Source organism: Taudactylus pleione, unplaced genomic scaffold, assembly GCF_031769625.1.
Source record: "Taudactylus pleione unplaced genomic scaffold, aTauple2 ptg000397bl, whole genome shotgun sequence".
NCBI classification, from domain to species: domain Eukaryota; kingdom Metazoa; phylum Chordata; class Amphibia; order Anura; family Myobatrachidae; genus Taudactylus; species Taudactylus pleione.
The window spans coordinates 5,801,883-5,815,511 of NW_028284799.1; the positions used below are offsets into that span (position 1 = coordinate 5,801,883).

Below are 13,629 nucleotides of genomic sequence, written 5' to 3' on the forward strand. Positions count from 1 at the left end.
GCTTCCTTCCAGACTTCCAGCAGCGTTCACCATGCGTTGCAGAGAAGATGGCCGCCGAGGAGCAGAGAGAAGCTGGCCTGGGGGAGGAGCGCTGACACAGGACCAGTCAGCACAGTGCAGAGAGGGCTGTGTGCAGCGGGGGAGGCGCCGGCTGTGAGACAGGGAAGGCGCGCTCCCCTGGCATGCATTTAACCCCTGGGACGCCGCAGCGCTACCGCGCTGCTGCGGTCCGCTGTCCCAGGGGGTAGTGGAAGCGCAGGTTGGTCGCCTGGCTCCACGCTGCAGCCAGTCCCCAGGGAGCCCCCTGCCTGGGGACTTAGGACCATGTGATCAGCGGGGACCCACCGCGGGACCCCGCTGCTTACCTCTGTCCCCCTTGAATCCGGCCATGGTCCGGAGCATCTGGGGTCACCGCTAGCTGTGACCCCAGACGCCCACCAGCATCCCCGGATCAGTACCGGCGTTCTGGTACCGGCGGGGTGTAGGGAAGACAGCATGGACGTCAGGACTGACTGTCCATGCTGTTCATCCAGATGTGCAGCCACCGCTGCATGAAGAAAAAGCTTCAGGGGCTCTTCTAGCCCCCACTCCAACAGGTGCACCCGACTCCGGCCGGGCACCAAACTAAACTGAGGTGCCTTGGCCCGGGGGCGGGGTATAGGAGGGGGACCTAGTGCATCCTGGGAGGCTGAAAGCTTAACTCTTTGGTGCCCTGCGACTGACGTCACACCTATACCCAAGGTATCCTGTGGATACCCTATGGACCCTGAAGTAGAAATACTAAACTTACACAACAGTACTTAAATACAATGTCTGCTACTACAATACCCGCATAAGTGAGTTTATTAGCAAAGAAATGATGAGCAAAGCAAGGTATGGTAATAAGTACACTCTGGGTTACCAATTTCCCAGAAGTCTATAGATATATGGGTATGAGTGTTATCAAGAATGACCTACATAATACATCTTTTTATAAAATACATTCTTCTGTTTTAAATAAAATAATTTAATTAAAATTAAATCCGGCCTCCACCTTTTCCCCTCACTAGCCGGCCAACACACTCCTTAGATCTTATTTTTCTATCATCCTCTAAAGGATACTGGGGCTAAGATGTTATAGAGACGTAGCTGGGTGCTTGGTCCAGAGTGTAAATATAGAGGACACATAATAAAGATGTTACCTTGGTCTTACCTTGTTCCTGGTGATGTTAGATGGTACACGTTCTGGTTTACAAGGGCCTCAGAGAACTGGTGGGCGATGTTCTGCCATATGAAAGTGCAGCAGGGCTCATGAAGGACTGCCAGGTGTAATTGGCAGCAGGCGGCTATATGCTGGTGTTAAATGAAAATTCCCGGAAAAGTTTCTGGTGGAAAAAACTTATTGGAGGGGCACAGGCTGATGTTGTACCTGACAGAAGATCGTCTAACGCCAGGTGCGGAAGTGACTTCTCAGATGGCTGTAGGGAGAAGAAATAGGAGACATGTATTTCATATAAAGAGTGAGAGGAAACACCCTTATATGTGTCAGACAGACAATATATACTTATAATAATATTTTATTCACAATAGGGGAAATCCCATTCACCTTCCCTAATTAAGGCATTTTATCCTCTGACTGTAATTTATGTAACAACTACACCAAATATCAGTAAGAAAAGAGTTATGGCAGCTTTACTATTCTGTTTAACAATCATCAATGTTATACACACACAGCACAGACCCACACAGACTCTCTGACATTATAACTGTGCACTTACTTTGCTGGGTATGAATGGGGGTGGTACCTGGAGGGCTTCTAGCCTCACCCAATCAATACTCCAGAAGAAGGGGTGGTATCTAATTACACCATCCGCACCAAGACGTTTGTCTGGATCTTCACACACGAGCTGAAAAGAACATCAAAACCATAACTAAGACCATAACTATGTAACTGTTGTGCTGCAAATTAAATTGTGACCCTTATATCAATACATTCTGTAGCCATTATACACTTGTAAGATCAAACAAGTGACAAACAGCCTTTTGCCATATCCAGTAAGCACAAGAATAAAATGTATGACAAATAACAGGTCATCTACACTGAATAATGTTTCAGACATAACACTAATTATAATTGTCATAAAATGTGTATATGATGTCTGTGTTATAAATGAAGTATGGTGGGTTGCCAGGTTGGTCATTTAAAACATGACACAGATAGGAAATACATACAAGATGCTGTCAGGAAGCTGCCGGTCGAAATGCCGACCGCCGGCTTCCCGACTGTCAACTCCCAGCAAGGTACAAGTGACAGGCGTCGAAATCCCCACATACGCCGGGAGCCCGACGCCCTGCATACCGAACAAAGGTAAGCTGGGCATCGGGCGCGGACAGCTGCAGGGGGGAGGGTTAGGTTTTAGGGCTCCCGTGGGGACTTAGGCACCCCACTGGGAGGGTTAGGTTTAGGCTAGGGGAAGGGGGGTAAGGGTTAGGCACCCCCGGGGGGAGGTTAGGGTTAGACACCCCCCCTGGAGACTTAGGTTTAGGCTGCGGGAAAGGGGGGGTTAGGTTTAGGCACTTACAAGGGGGTTAGGGTTAGGTACTAGGGGGAGGTTAGGGTTAGGCCCCCCTAAAGGAGGGTTAGGGTTGGGGTAGGGGGTAAGGTTATGGGTACTTACCCAAATTATAGATTGGGATATTCACCCCTGTCGGGGGTATTACATACTGATTCCATACATACAGTATGCTACATGTCTGGACTGGAGTTACATCCATACATAATGCATAACACACATAGCAGTCACCAGAGCTGCCATCAGTAAATGTGGAGATCAATTAAAAAAAATATATACTGTGCCCATTCCTCCTGCCCCTTCCCCTCTCCTCTTAGTGGTATCAGGGAGGAAATGCTCCATGACTGACCTTCAGGACTGATCAGAGTAACAGGAGTAAAGCTGGCCATACACTAGAATGATATTATTCCAATCAGCCAACTAGTTGGCTAGTTGGAATGATAATCGGCCAGTGTATTTGGGTGCAAACAATAATCGTTTGTTTGCCCCCACACACTGAAAAATGGCAAAAAAACAGTTGTCCCAACTAGTGGGGAACATCAGACATGTTTGATTTTTCCCAACTAATAACTAATTATTCTAGTATAGGGGGGACTTTCCCCCAACTGAATGATTAGTAAGCAGACACTGGCCCATAGTGTCCACCTACTTTTGACACACTACAGTGGATGTCAGGGGAGCCTAGTCTTGTGTCCCGAAGACCTTCTTTCTCCCTCTGCCCCCTCAGTACCAGGAGTGGGTCCATTGCTGTAGTACTTCCGATAGCCCAAGCAGCACTGGAGATGCTTCCAGGTGTTCTGTTCCAACAGGGCTTCGGCTTGTGCAACTGATCCGGCGGATGCAGGAACACAGAGCATTGCAGATGGACCCCGAGGAGCACTGACCTCTGTCCCAGCTGCGGGTGGCTGACTACCCCAGGCTGCTCCTGTGTTCTGTGTCCCTGGCCCAACTCATGGCAACCAGGAGCATTAAGCAGCAACAGAAAATCCCTTGGTGGCTGCAGCTGAGATCACCCAGTGGCAGTGATCCAGAAGAGTGACAGTGGGCTGACTTTCATAAACATGATGGGGGAGAACTGCAAACCTCCTAGAACCTGCCCCTCTAACTTCACCCCATCTACCATCATATACCCCCTACTAACTACACTATAGGACTTTCCCCACTAACTTCACCTCTTACTATCCTGTACAGCTATACATCCCCGCCAATTGTGCTACAGAACCTACTACACAAATTTTACCCCTTACTTTGCTGTACAGCTATATACAGCCCTCATCCTAACTGTACTACAGGACCTGCCCTGTAACTTTACCCCTTACAGTCCAGTACAACTATATACCATCAACCCCCCACCCCAGCTGTGCTACAGGATCAGCCCCTACAACTTCACCCCTTAAGATCCTGTACAGCCATATACCCCCACCCCAGTTGTGCTATAGGACCTGCTCACCTAACTTCCATATAGTACCTGGCATTGCCTTATGTTACCTGGGCACATGACACACCCTCTCCTGTCACCCTTTGCATCCATATAGTCACTTAAATTCTGAGCCCATATAGTGTTTGACACTTCTATGGCCATATATTGCCCCACACCCCTCCTTTGTCAACTGGTGTTTTCTACAGTTGAAAAAAAAAAGTTTATGATGTTTGTAAATATTATATAAATAGAGTTGGAAAGTCCCTCCTCAGTGACAGTGTGCTAAGTGTATGACAGTCAGTGGCGGCTCTGGTTGGCTGGTTGGAATGACAATCGGTCAGTGTGTGGGAGCAAACGATAATTATTCCTATGCTCCCACACGCTGAAAAGTGGCAAAAACGGTTGTTCCAACTAGTTGGAAAAATCAAACATGTTTGATTTTTCCCAACTAATCGATCTGAACGATAAGTAGGCTGACACTGCTTTGGAAATGTTGGTGGTACCCAAGAGGAAAATGATTGAGATACACTGATCTAGAAAAATCAGCCATTATATGATATGTTTTGTGATTGCAGGAAATGTAAGTGCTGCATTCATGTATCACCAGCACTGGCACAGTGGGCAGCAGTCATAGGCTGTATCAGTATTAGTGTGCCAGGTTTACTCTGCATGCTATGTGCAGCCATATAGGTGCAAAGTTACATGATGCTAAATATGTAGGTACATAACGTGTCTCACTGTCATTACTTTCCCCCTTTTCTGTTGTCGCACTAACATATTCCATTGTGACTGAAGATGTGCTTAATACATTTGTTTTTGATGGAATTTAGAATTATTTTGTAGGGTTATTATGGTGTGTTATAAACTGTGGGCCTGATTCAGAGCCGCTCGTAAGCGGCCGCTCGTTCGCTCCGAGCGATGTTCGCACATCTGCGCATGCGTATGGGTTGTAATGCGCATGCGCCAACCAGTCAGTGCGGTCGGAAATCGTGTGCTTGCAAAATAGCGAATGCCTGCTAATTTGAGTGACAGAATGAGGCGTTTGTGGGTGATAACAGGGGAAGGTGCTTGAAAACGGGGAGTGGAGATCCGAACGCAGGCGTGCCAAACGGTCAAAATGGGCGTTTTAAGGGTGTGCATAATTAACAAAGCAGCGTCATCAACCACGTCACTTGGTTGTCTTTTAGCCTGAACTGCTCGCATGATTGCGGTAGGAAAATGCTACCACAAGAATAGCGAGCAGTTCATATGCCTTTCAATGTACTCGATTAATCTAATAAATAGCGGAGATGACGTATGATGCGAACGGCCAAGGGGCGTCTTTACAAAATAGCGAGCGCATGTTTCGGACGCTCGCTCAGACATAGAGGCATCAACAGACCGCAAAGAGCGAGCGCTCAACTTAAATAGCCAGCCCCTTTTTCTGAACGAGCGAGCGCAAATAGCGTCCGGCTCTGAATCAGGCCCTGTGTCACTTCTGCTTTTGTGTTTATTAAGGTGCCTGTTCATCATCGAAGGCCGTATGACTTCCAATGATGAAGTATTGAACTCGCTGAAAGGATACTTAAACCTGACACCGGAGCAATTCAGCATTGCTCCGGTGAGGGGACAGCTGCTCCGAAAAGCAGTTGTCCCTGTGGTTAGTATCGCAGCTACTTCTTAGCATTTCCACATGGTTACCGGGCCCTTTATCATTTGATTAATAGGCCCCTTAATGTGTTACTGTTTGTAAACATTTCTATGTACATTTATCATTTACATTTCCTGTTTCTCATTTTAAATGAGTGACCCTGTAACCTGAGCAGCATACTCAGCACTTACTCACACTCACCTTTTCAATGATGTCTTCAGCATCAGAATCTAGTAAAAAGCCCGGTAAGTCGAGTAGCCTGCACAGGAACGGAGATTCTCCGGTTAACATTTCGAAAAGTACAATTCCAAATGAGAACCAATCTGCCGCCCTGTTGTACCCGAGGTGACCTTCCATCTGCCAAGAGAAAGACATAATTTACTACATGCTATAGTAGTATTCTCAATAATGTAAATGTAATTCTTTAGATGACGCTATGCAGAGGCGTCACTTACCTCTGTGACACCTGGTGCGGCAGGACTGAAATGCTTTGCACGCTCAAAAGGGGGTGTGACTTCACGAAAGGGGCGTGTCTTTGACTGCAAAGCCACGCCCCCTATGTGTGCCGATCCGGGAGGCGTTAATGCCTCCCGTTCTCGGCACACAATGGGCTTTCCCAGCGCTCCTGCAGCTGCTGGGGCAGCCCACAAACTCCCCCTTCCTCTCTCCATGTTACGGTGACACCATCTGACGGGGTGACACCAAAATAATAAGTCCCAGCATGCCCTGCCACAGTTTTAGCATTCCCTAGCAGCACAATTGTGGGACTGGGACTTGTAGTTGTACAATAGCTGGGAGCCCCAAGTTTACCATGCCTGTACAACAACTTGTTTTTCTACTTGTGCTTAGGTCACCCTGAGTAAGATATGATTATTATCTGTATAAGTGTACTCGCTATTAAGAATAAGTAAATATCATATAAGCATACTTGCCTACCCTCACCCGATCCGGCTGGGAGCCTTCCGAAAATCGGGTGCCGCTCCCAGCCCTCCAGAAAGGCAGACAAGCCTCTCGACAGCTACCGCCCCCCTGCAGTTATAAGAGAAACCCCGCAGTGGGGGAGGCCGATGACACGATTCAAGCTGAATCGCATCATTTTGGCCCCACCACCTCCTTCACAATGCCGTATTTCTGCATTGTGTAGCGATCGTGTGGCCATGCCCCGCTCTGCCCACAAACTGACCAACCACGCCCCCTGCAATGCTGATCTGACTACTCCCTCCCAGAAGGAAAAGCCAGAATATTGGCAAATATGCATATAAGAGAAAATCACTAACATCCTCTATAACTCACCTCCGGGGCAATATAGCCTGGTGTTCCTGCACACCCAAAGGCATATGCACCTTCATGCATGTTGTTTAATGCAAGGCCCAGATCTGCAATTTTCATATGGCCGGCACCATCTATGAGAATGTTCTCTGGTTTGATGTCTCTGTGAAAAGGAAGATTCTACATTTTATTTCTGTTCTATAAATATTTATATCAACATATTATTATAATATACTTTATAATTGATTTTCTAAGTAAAGAAAGATTTCAAATGGGATAACGCTATATGATACATGTTGAAAGAACATGAGCCACATAAAGTATGTATATAAATTTATATATGAACTACAGATACCTTGATAATCTATAATAAATGCAACTTCAATTTTATAAATCTTTAAGTATAGATATCCTCTGTATGATCTAGTCTTCCTCTAGTAGGAATAATATACTAATCTATTAAGGGTTGGAGAGGGCAGCCAGAATGACGGCAAGTATAGCTTAATACACACCTTTTATAAGCAACCTTCACTCCCTGAATGTATATATTTCCCTGTTGTGTAAGTTCAGTATGCCTTGTGGGGAGGGCAGGATGGAATGGGATTGAAATGCCGGCAGCTGTTTAGGGAGGAAATCCTGATAGTGGCATGTAAGTAACCTAACCCTCGCCTCTCCCCCCCTAACCCTAACCATCCCTTAGGGGTGCCTAACCATAACCTCCCCCCTAGTGCCTAATCCTAACCTCCTCCAGGGGTGCCTAAACCTAACCCCCCTCCCCGCACCCTAAACCTAACCCTCCCGGGGGGGGGGCCTAGCCCTAAGTCTCCACGGGGTGCCCTAAACCTAACCCTCCCCCCGCGGCTAAGAGGACGGGCCCCCGGACTTACCTCGTTTGGGCCCGCATCATGCTGGATTCCGGCGTCGGGATTATGATAGGCGTCGTTATCTCGACACCTATCACGGATCCCTAGCCGGCATTCTGCCGTCATGATTGTGACTGGCGGCCGCAATACATACCGGACAGGATGCTGTCCTCTCTATATAACCTTTTGAGGCTGCTGCAGGGTTGCAGTGCCTGACAGTCTGTTACTGATCTGCCCATCTCCTCTTTCCTGCAAACATTTTCTTTGCATCTCTCTTTGATGTTATCAATAAATTATGCCATACTTGCCTACTTTTGAAAAAGCATTTCAGGTTGATTATGAAAGCAGCACCTTTGAGCGCACGTTAAAGTGGGCGTGTACTGCTACATCTGAGAGGCGTGTTATAAATTGATTTACACATCCGAATGTAAACAAGCCCCAAAGCAGTTAGTAAAATGTACTTGTTGAAGAAAACACACTAAGGGGCCTATTCATCATGTTAATTATTGGGGTCCTAACTCGCCGCAGCTGCCGGAGCAATTCATCATTGCTCCGGCTCGGTCAGTGGCAAACGCAGGATTTCCAGAGGGGGGTTTCCAGATGCTTTATTTTAGAGCGGGTGTGGCGTGTCAATGAAGAGGGCAGAATTAGTACTTAACCAGCTTTAATAAGCATCATACAAAGTGTATTGTGTGTAATAATTCCAGCATATACAGGACCAGTGATCTCAGTAAGCCATTAGATGTAGGCCATCCTGTCTGAGCTGAACGTATTTATTTTAGATGTGGACACCATTCCAGAGTATTAGAGCAGTATGTCCAGGGCAGTATTAGAACCTAGCACTGCCCTGGACATACTGTATATGTACATATTGGGCTCTATAGCAGTGCATATTTTCCAGATCTTGTAGTTGGTGCACAGGTTATTTATTACTGGCTGATACATGTTAAAAGATCCACAGGTGGTGCTAATTATTTAATTTGTGATACTGAGAAGAACATGCAGCACTAGTAACAATTAGGGGTGTGCACCGGCCACTTTTCGTGTTTTGTGTTTTGGTTTTGGATCTGGATCTTTCTTCGTGTTTTGGATCTGGATTGGTTTTGCCAAAACCACCCTTCTGTGTTTTGGGTTCTGGGTTTTGTGTTTTGGATCTGTATTTTTTTGAAAAAAAGCATAAAAACAGCTAAAATCACAGAATTTGTAGGTTTTTCTGCTCCTATGCTATTATTAACCTCAATAACCTTAATTTCCACTCATTTCCAGTCTATTCTGAATACCTCACACCTCACAATAGTGTTTTTATGTCCAAAAGGTTGCACCGAGGTAGCTGGATGACTATGCTAAGCGACACGAGTGGGCGGCACAAACACGTGACCCATCTAGGCGTGAAACTGCAGTGGCAGACAGGATGGCATTGAAAAACTAGGCCCCAAACTGTACATAATGCAAAGAAAAAAAAGAGGTGCAAGATGGAATTGTCCCTGGGCCCTCCCACCCACCCTTATGTTGTATAAACAGGACATGCACACTTTAACAAACCAATCATTTCAGCGCCAGGGTCTGCCACACAACTGTGGCTGAAATGATTGGTTCGTTTGGGCCCCCACAAAACAAGCTGGCAATTAATCTGTCCCTGCACATCTGGCTCTACGGAGGCAAGATGTCATCCTCATCCTCCTCATCCACCGATTCCTCACCCTCTTCAGTGTGTACATCCTCATCCTCACAGAGTATTAATTCGTCCCTGCTGGAACCACAGGTCCCTCTGTACGTTCAGGAGGCTGGTCTCCCTGGAAGAGTTGATAATTCATTTTATGAACATCATCTTCTCCACATTTTGTGGAAGCAACCTCCTACGCCTTTCGCTGACAAGGTTCCCGGCTGCACTAAACACTCTTTCGGAGTACACACTGGAGGGGGGGCAACTCAGGTAAAATAGAGCCAGTTTGTACAGGGACCTCCAAATTGCTTCTTTTTCCTGCCAGTACAGGTACGGACTGTCTGACATGCCTACTTGGATGCTGTCACCGATGTAATCCTTTAACAGACAGACGCACGCTTGTCGCTGCTGCTTTGAGGATTCAAGTGCGGCTACAGCCCACACATTTCACAAAGACAGAAAAAAAAAAAGAATATTTTTATTGTTTGTGGAGCACACTTTGAGGGTTACACCACCCTTTAACAGACAGACGCATGCTTGTCGCTGCTGCTTTGAGGATGCAAGTGCGGCTACAGCCCACACAATTCACAAAGACAGAAAAAAGAAGAAGAATATTTTTATTGTTTGTGTAGCACACTTTGAGGGTGTCACCACCCTTTAACAGACAGACGCACGCTTGTCGCTGCTGCTTTAAGGATGCAGGTGCGGCTACAGCCCACACATTTCACAAAGACCGAAAAAAAAAGAACAATATTTTAATTGTTTGTGTAGCACACTTTGAGGGTGTCACCACCCTTTAACAGACAGACGCACGCTTGTCGCTGCTGCTTTAAGGATGCAGGTGCGGCTACAGCCCACACAATTCACAAAGACAGAAAAAAGAAGAATATTTTTATTGTTTGTGTAGCACACTTTGAGGGTGTCACCACCCTTTAACAGACAGACGCACGCTTGTCGCTGCTGCTTTGAGGATGCAAGTGCGGCTACATCGCACACAAGTCACAAACACATTAAAAAAATAGTTTTTTATTTTTTGGAGCACTTTGAGAGTTACACCACCCTTTAACAGACAGACGCACGCTTGTCGCTGCTGCTTTAAGGATGCAGGTGCGGCTACAGCCCACACATTTCACAAAGACCGGAAAAAAAAGAACAATATTTTAATTGTTTGTGTAGAACACTTTGAGGGTGTCACCACCCTTTAACAGACAGACGCACGCTTGTCGCTGCTGCTTTAAGGATGCAGGTGCGGCTACAGCCCACACAATTCACAAAGACAAAAAAAAGAAGAATATTTTTATTGTTTGTGTAGCACACTTTGAGGGTGTCACCACCCATTAACAGACAGACGCACGCTTGTCGCTGCTGCTTTGAGGATGCAAGTGCGGCTACAGCCCACACAATTCACAAAGACAAAAAAAAGAAAAATATTTTTATTGTTTGTGTAGCACACTTTGAGGGTGTCACCACCCATTAACAGACAGACGCACGCTTGTCGCTGCTGCTTTGAGGATGCAAGTGCGGCTACATCGCACACAAGTCACAAACACATTAAAAAAATAGTTTTTTATTTTTTGGAGCACTTTGAGAGTTACACCACCCTTTAACAGACAGACGCACGCTTGTCGCTGCTGCTTTAAGGATGCAGGTGCGGCTACAGCCCACACATTTCACAAAGACCGAAAAAAAAAGAACAATATTTTAATTGTTTGTGTAGAACACTGTGAGGGTGTCACCACCCTTTAACAGACAGACGCACGCTTGCCGCTGCTGCTTTAAGGATGCAGGTGCGGCTACAGCCCACACAATTCACAAAGACAGAAAAAAGAAGAATATTTTTATTGTTTGTGTAGCACACTTTGAGGGTGTCACCACCCTTTAACAGACAGACGCACGCTTGTCGCTGCTGCTTTGAGGATGCAAGTGCGGCTACATCGCACACAAGTCACAAACACATTAAAAAAATAGTTTTTTATTTTTTGGAGCACTTTGAGAGTTACACCACCCTTTAACAGACAGACGAACGCTTGTCGCTGCTGCTTTAAGGATGCAGGTGCGGCTACAGCCCACACATTTCACAAAGACCGAAAAAAAAAGAACAATATTTTAATTGTTTGTGTAGAACACTTTGAGGGTGTCACCACCCTTTAACAGACAGACGCACGCTTGTTGCTGCTGCTTTAAGGATGCAGGTGCGGCTACAGCCCACACAATTCACAAAGACAGAAAAAAGAAGAATATTTTTATTGTTTGTGTAGCACACTTTGAGGGTGTCACCACCCTTTAACAGACAGACGCACGCTTGTCGCTGCTGCTTTGAGGATGCAAGTGCGGCTACATCGCACACAAGTCACAAACACATTAAAAAAATAGTTTTTTATTTTTTGGAGCACTTTGAGAGTTACACCACCCTTTAACAGACAGACGCACGCTTGTCGCTGCTGCTTTAAGGATGCAGGTGCGGCTACAGCCCACACATTTCACAAAGACCGAAAAAAAAAGAACAATATTTTAATTGTTTGTGTAGAACACTTTGAGGGTGTCACCACCCTTTAACAGACAGACGCACGCTTGTCGCTGCTGCTTTAAGGATGCAGGTGCGGCTACAGCCCACACAATTCACAAAGACAGAAAAAAGAAGAATATTTTTATTGTTTGTGTAGCACACTTTGAGGGTGTCACCACCCTTTAACAGACAGACGCACGCTTGTCGCTGCTGCTTTGAGGATGCAAGTGCGGCTACATCGCACACAAGTCACAAACACATTAAAAAAATAGTTTTTTATTTTTTGGAGCACTTTGAGAGTTACACCACCCTTTAACAGACAGACGCACGCTTGTCGCTGCTGCTTTAAGGATGCAGGTGCGGCTACAGCCCACACATTTCACAAAGACCGAAAAAAAAAGAACAATATTTTAATTGTTTGTGTAGAACACTTTGAGGGTGTCACCACCCTTTAACAGACAGACGCACGCTTGTCGCTGCTGCTTTAAGGATGCAGGTGCGGCTACAGCCCACACAATTCACAAAGACAGAAAAAAGAAGAATATTTTTATTGTTTGTGTAGCACACTTTCAGGGTGTCACCACCCTTTAACAGACAGACGCACACTTGTTGCTGCTGCTTTGAGGATGCAAGTGCGGCTACATCGCACACAAGTCACAAACACATTAAAAAAATAGTTTTTTATTTTTTGGAGCACTTTGAGAGTTACACCACCCTTTAACAGACAGACGCACGCTTGTCGCTGCTGCTTTAAGGATGCAGGTGCGGCTACAGCCCTCACATTTCACAAAGACCGAAAAAAAACCACAATATTTTAATTGTTTGTGTAGCACACTGTGAGTGTGTCACCACCCTTTAACAGACAGACGCACGCTTGTCGCTGCTGCTTTAAGGATGCAGGTGCGGCTACAGCCCACACAATTCACAAAGACAGAAAAAAGAAGAAGAATATTTTTATTATTTGTGTAGCACACTTTGAGGGTGTCACCACCCTTTAACAGACAGACGCACGCTTATCGCTGCTGCTTTGAGGATGCAAGTGTGGCTACATCGCACACAAGTCACAAACACATTAAAAAAATTTTTTTGATTTTTTGGAGCACTTTGAGAGTTACAACACCCTTTAACAGACAGACGCACGCTTGTCGCTGCTGCTTTGAGGATGCAAGTGCGGCTACAGCCCACACAATTCACAAAGACAGAAAAAAAAAGAACAATATTTTAATTGTTTGTGTAGCACACTTTGAGGGTGTCACCACCCTTTAACAGACAGACGCACGCTTGTCGCTGCTGCTTTGAGGATGCAAGTGTGGCTACATCGCACACAAGTCACAAACACATTAAAAAAATTTTTTTGATTTTTTTGGAGCACTTTGAGAGTTACAACACCCTTTAACAGACAGACACACGCTTGTCGCTGCTGCTTTGAGGATGCAGGTGGAATCTAGACGGGATTTGGAACCGAGGACACACTACCTCCATCAATTGTCTAAATCCCACTGCACTAATGTCGGATACCGGACGCACGTCTAACACCAACATAGCAGTCAAGGCCTCAGTTATACGTTTTGCTTCAGGATGACTGCTGTCGTACTTCATCCTCATCGCTAGGGACTGTTGGAGGGTCAATTGTTTAGTAAAAGTAGTGATGTTCCCACTTCCTCTCTGGGATGATGAAGAACTCCCAGCAGCAGCAACAGCACTAGGAGGAAGTGGTTCTTGATCT

The 13,629-nt window shown here is 45.9% G+C and overlaps 1 pseudogene; it reads right to left on the bottom strand.

Annotated features, from left to right (window-relative positions):
- Window positions 1-1,325: 1,325 nt before the first annotated feature.
- The window catches only part of LOC148506731 (putative serine/threonine-protein kinase DDB_G0277449), a 38,824-nt pseudogene continuing 26,520 nt past the window's right edge, over window positions 1,326-13,629 (bottom strand).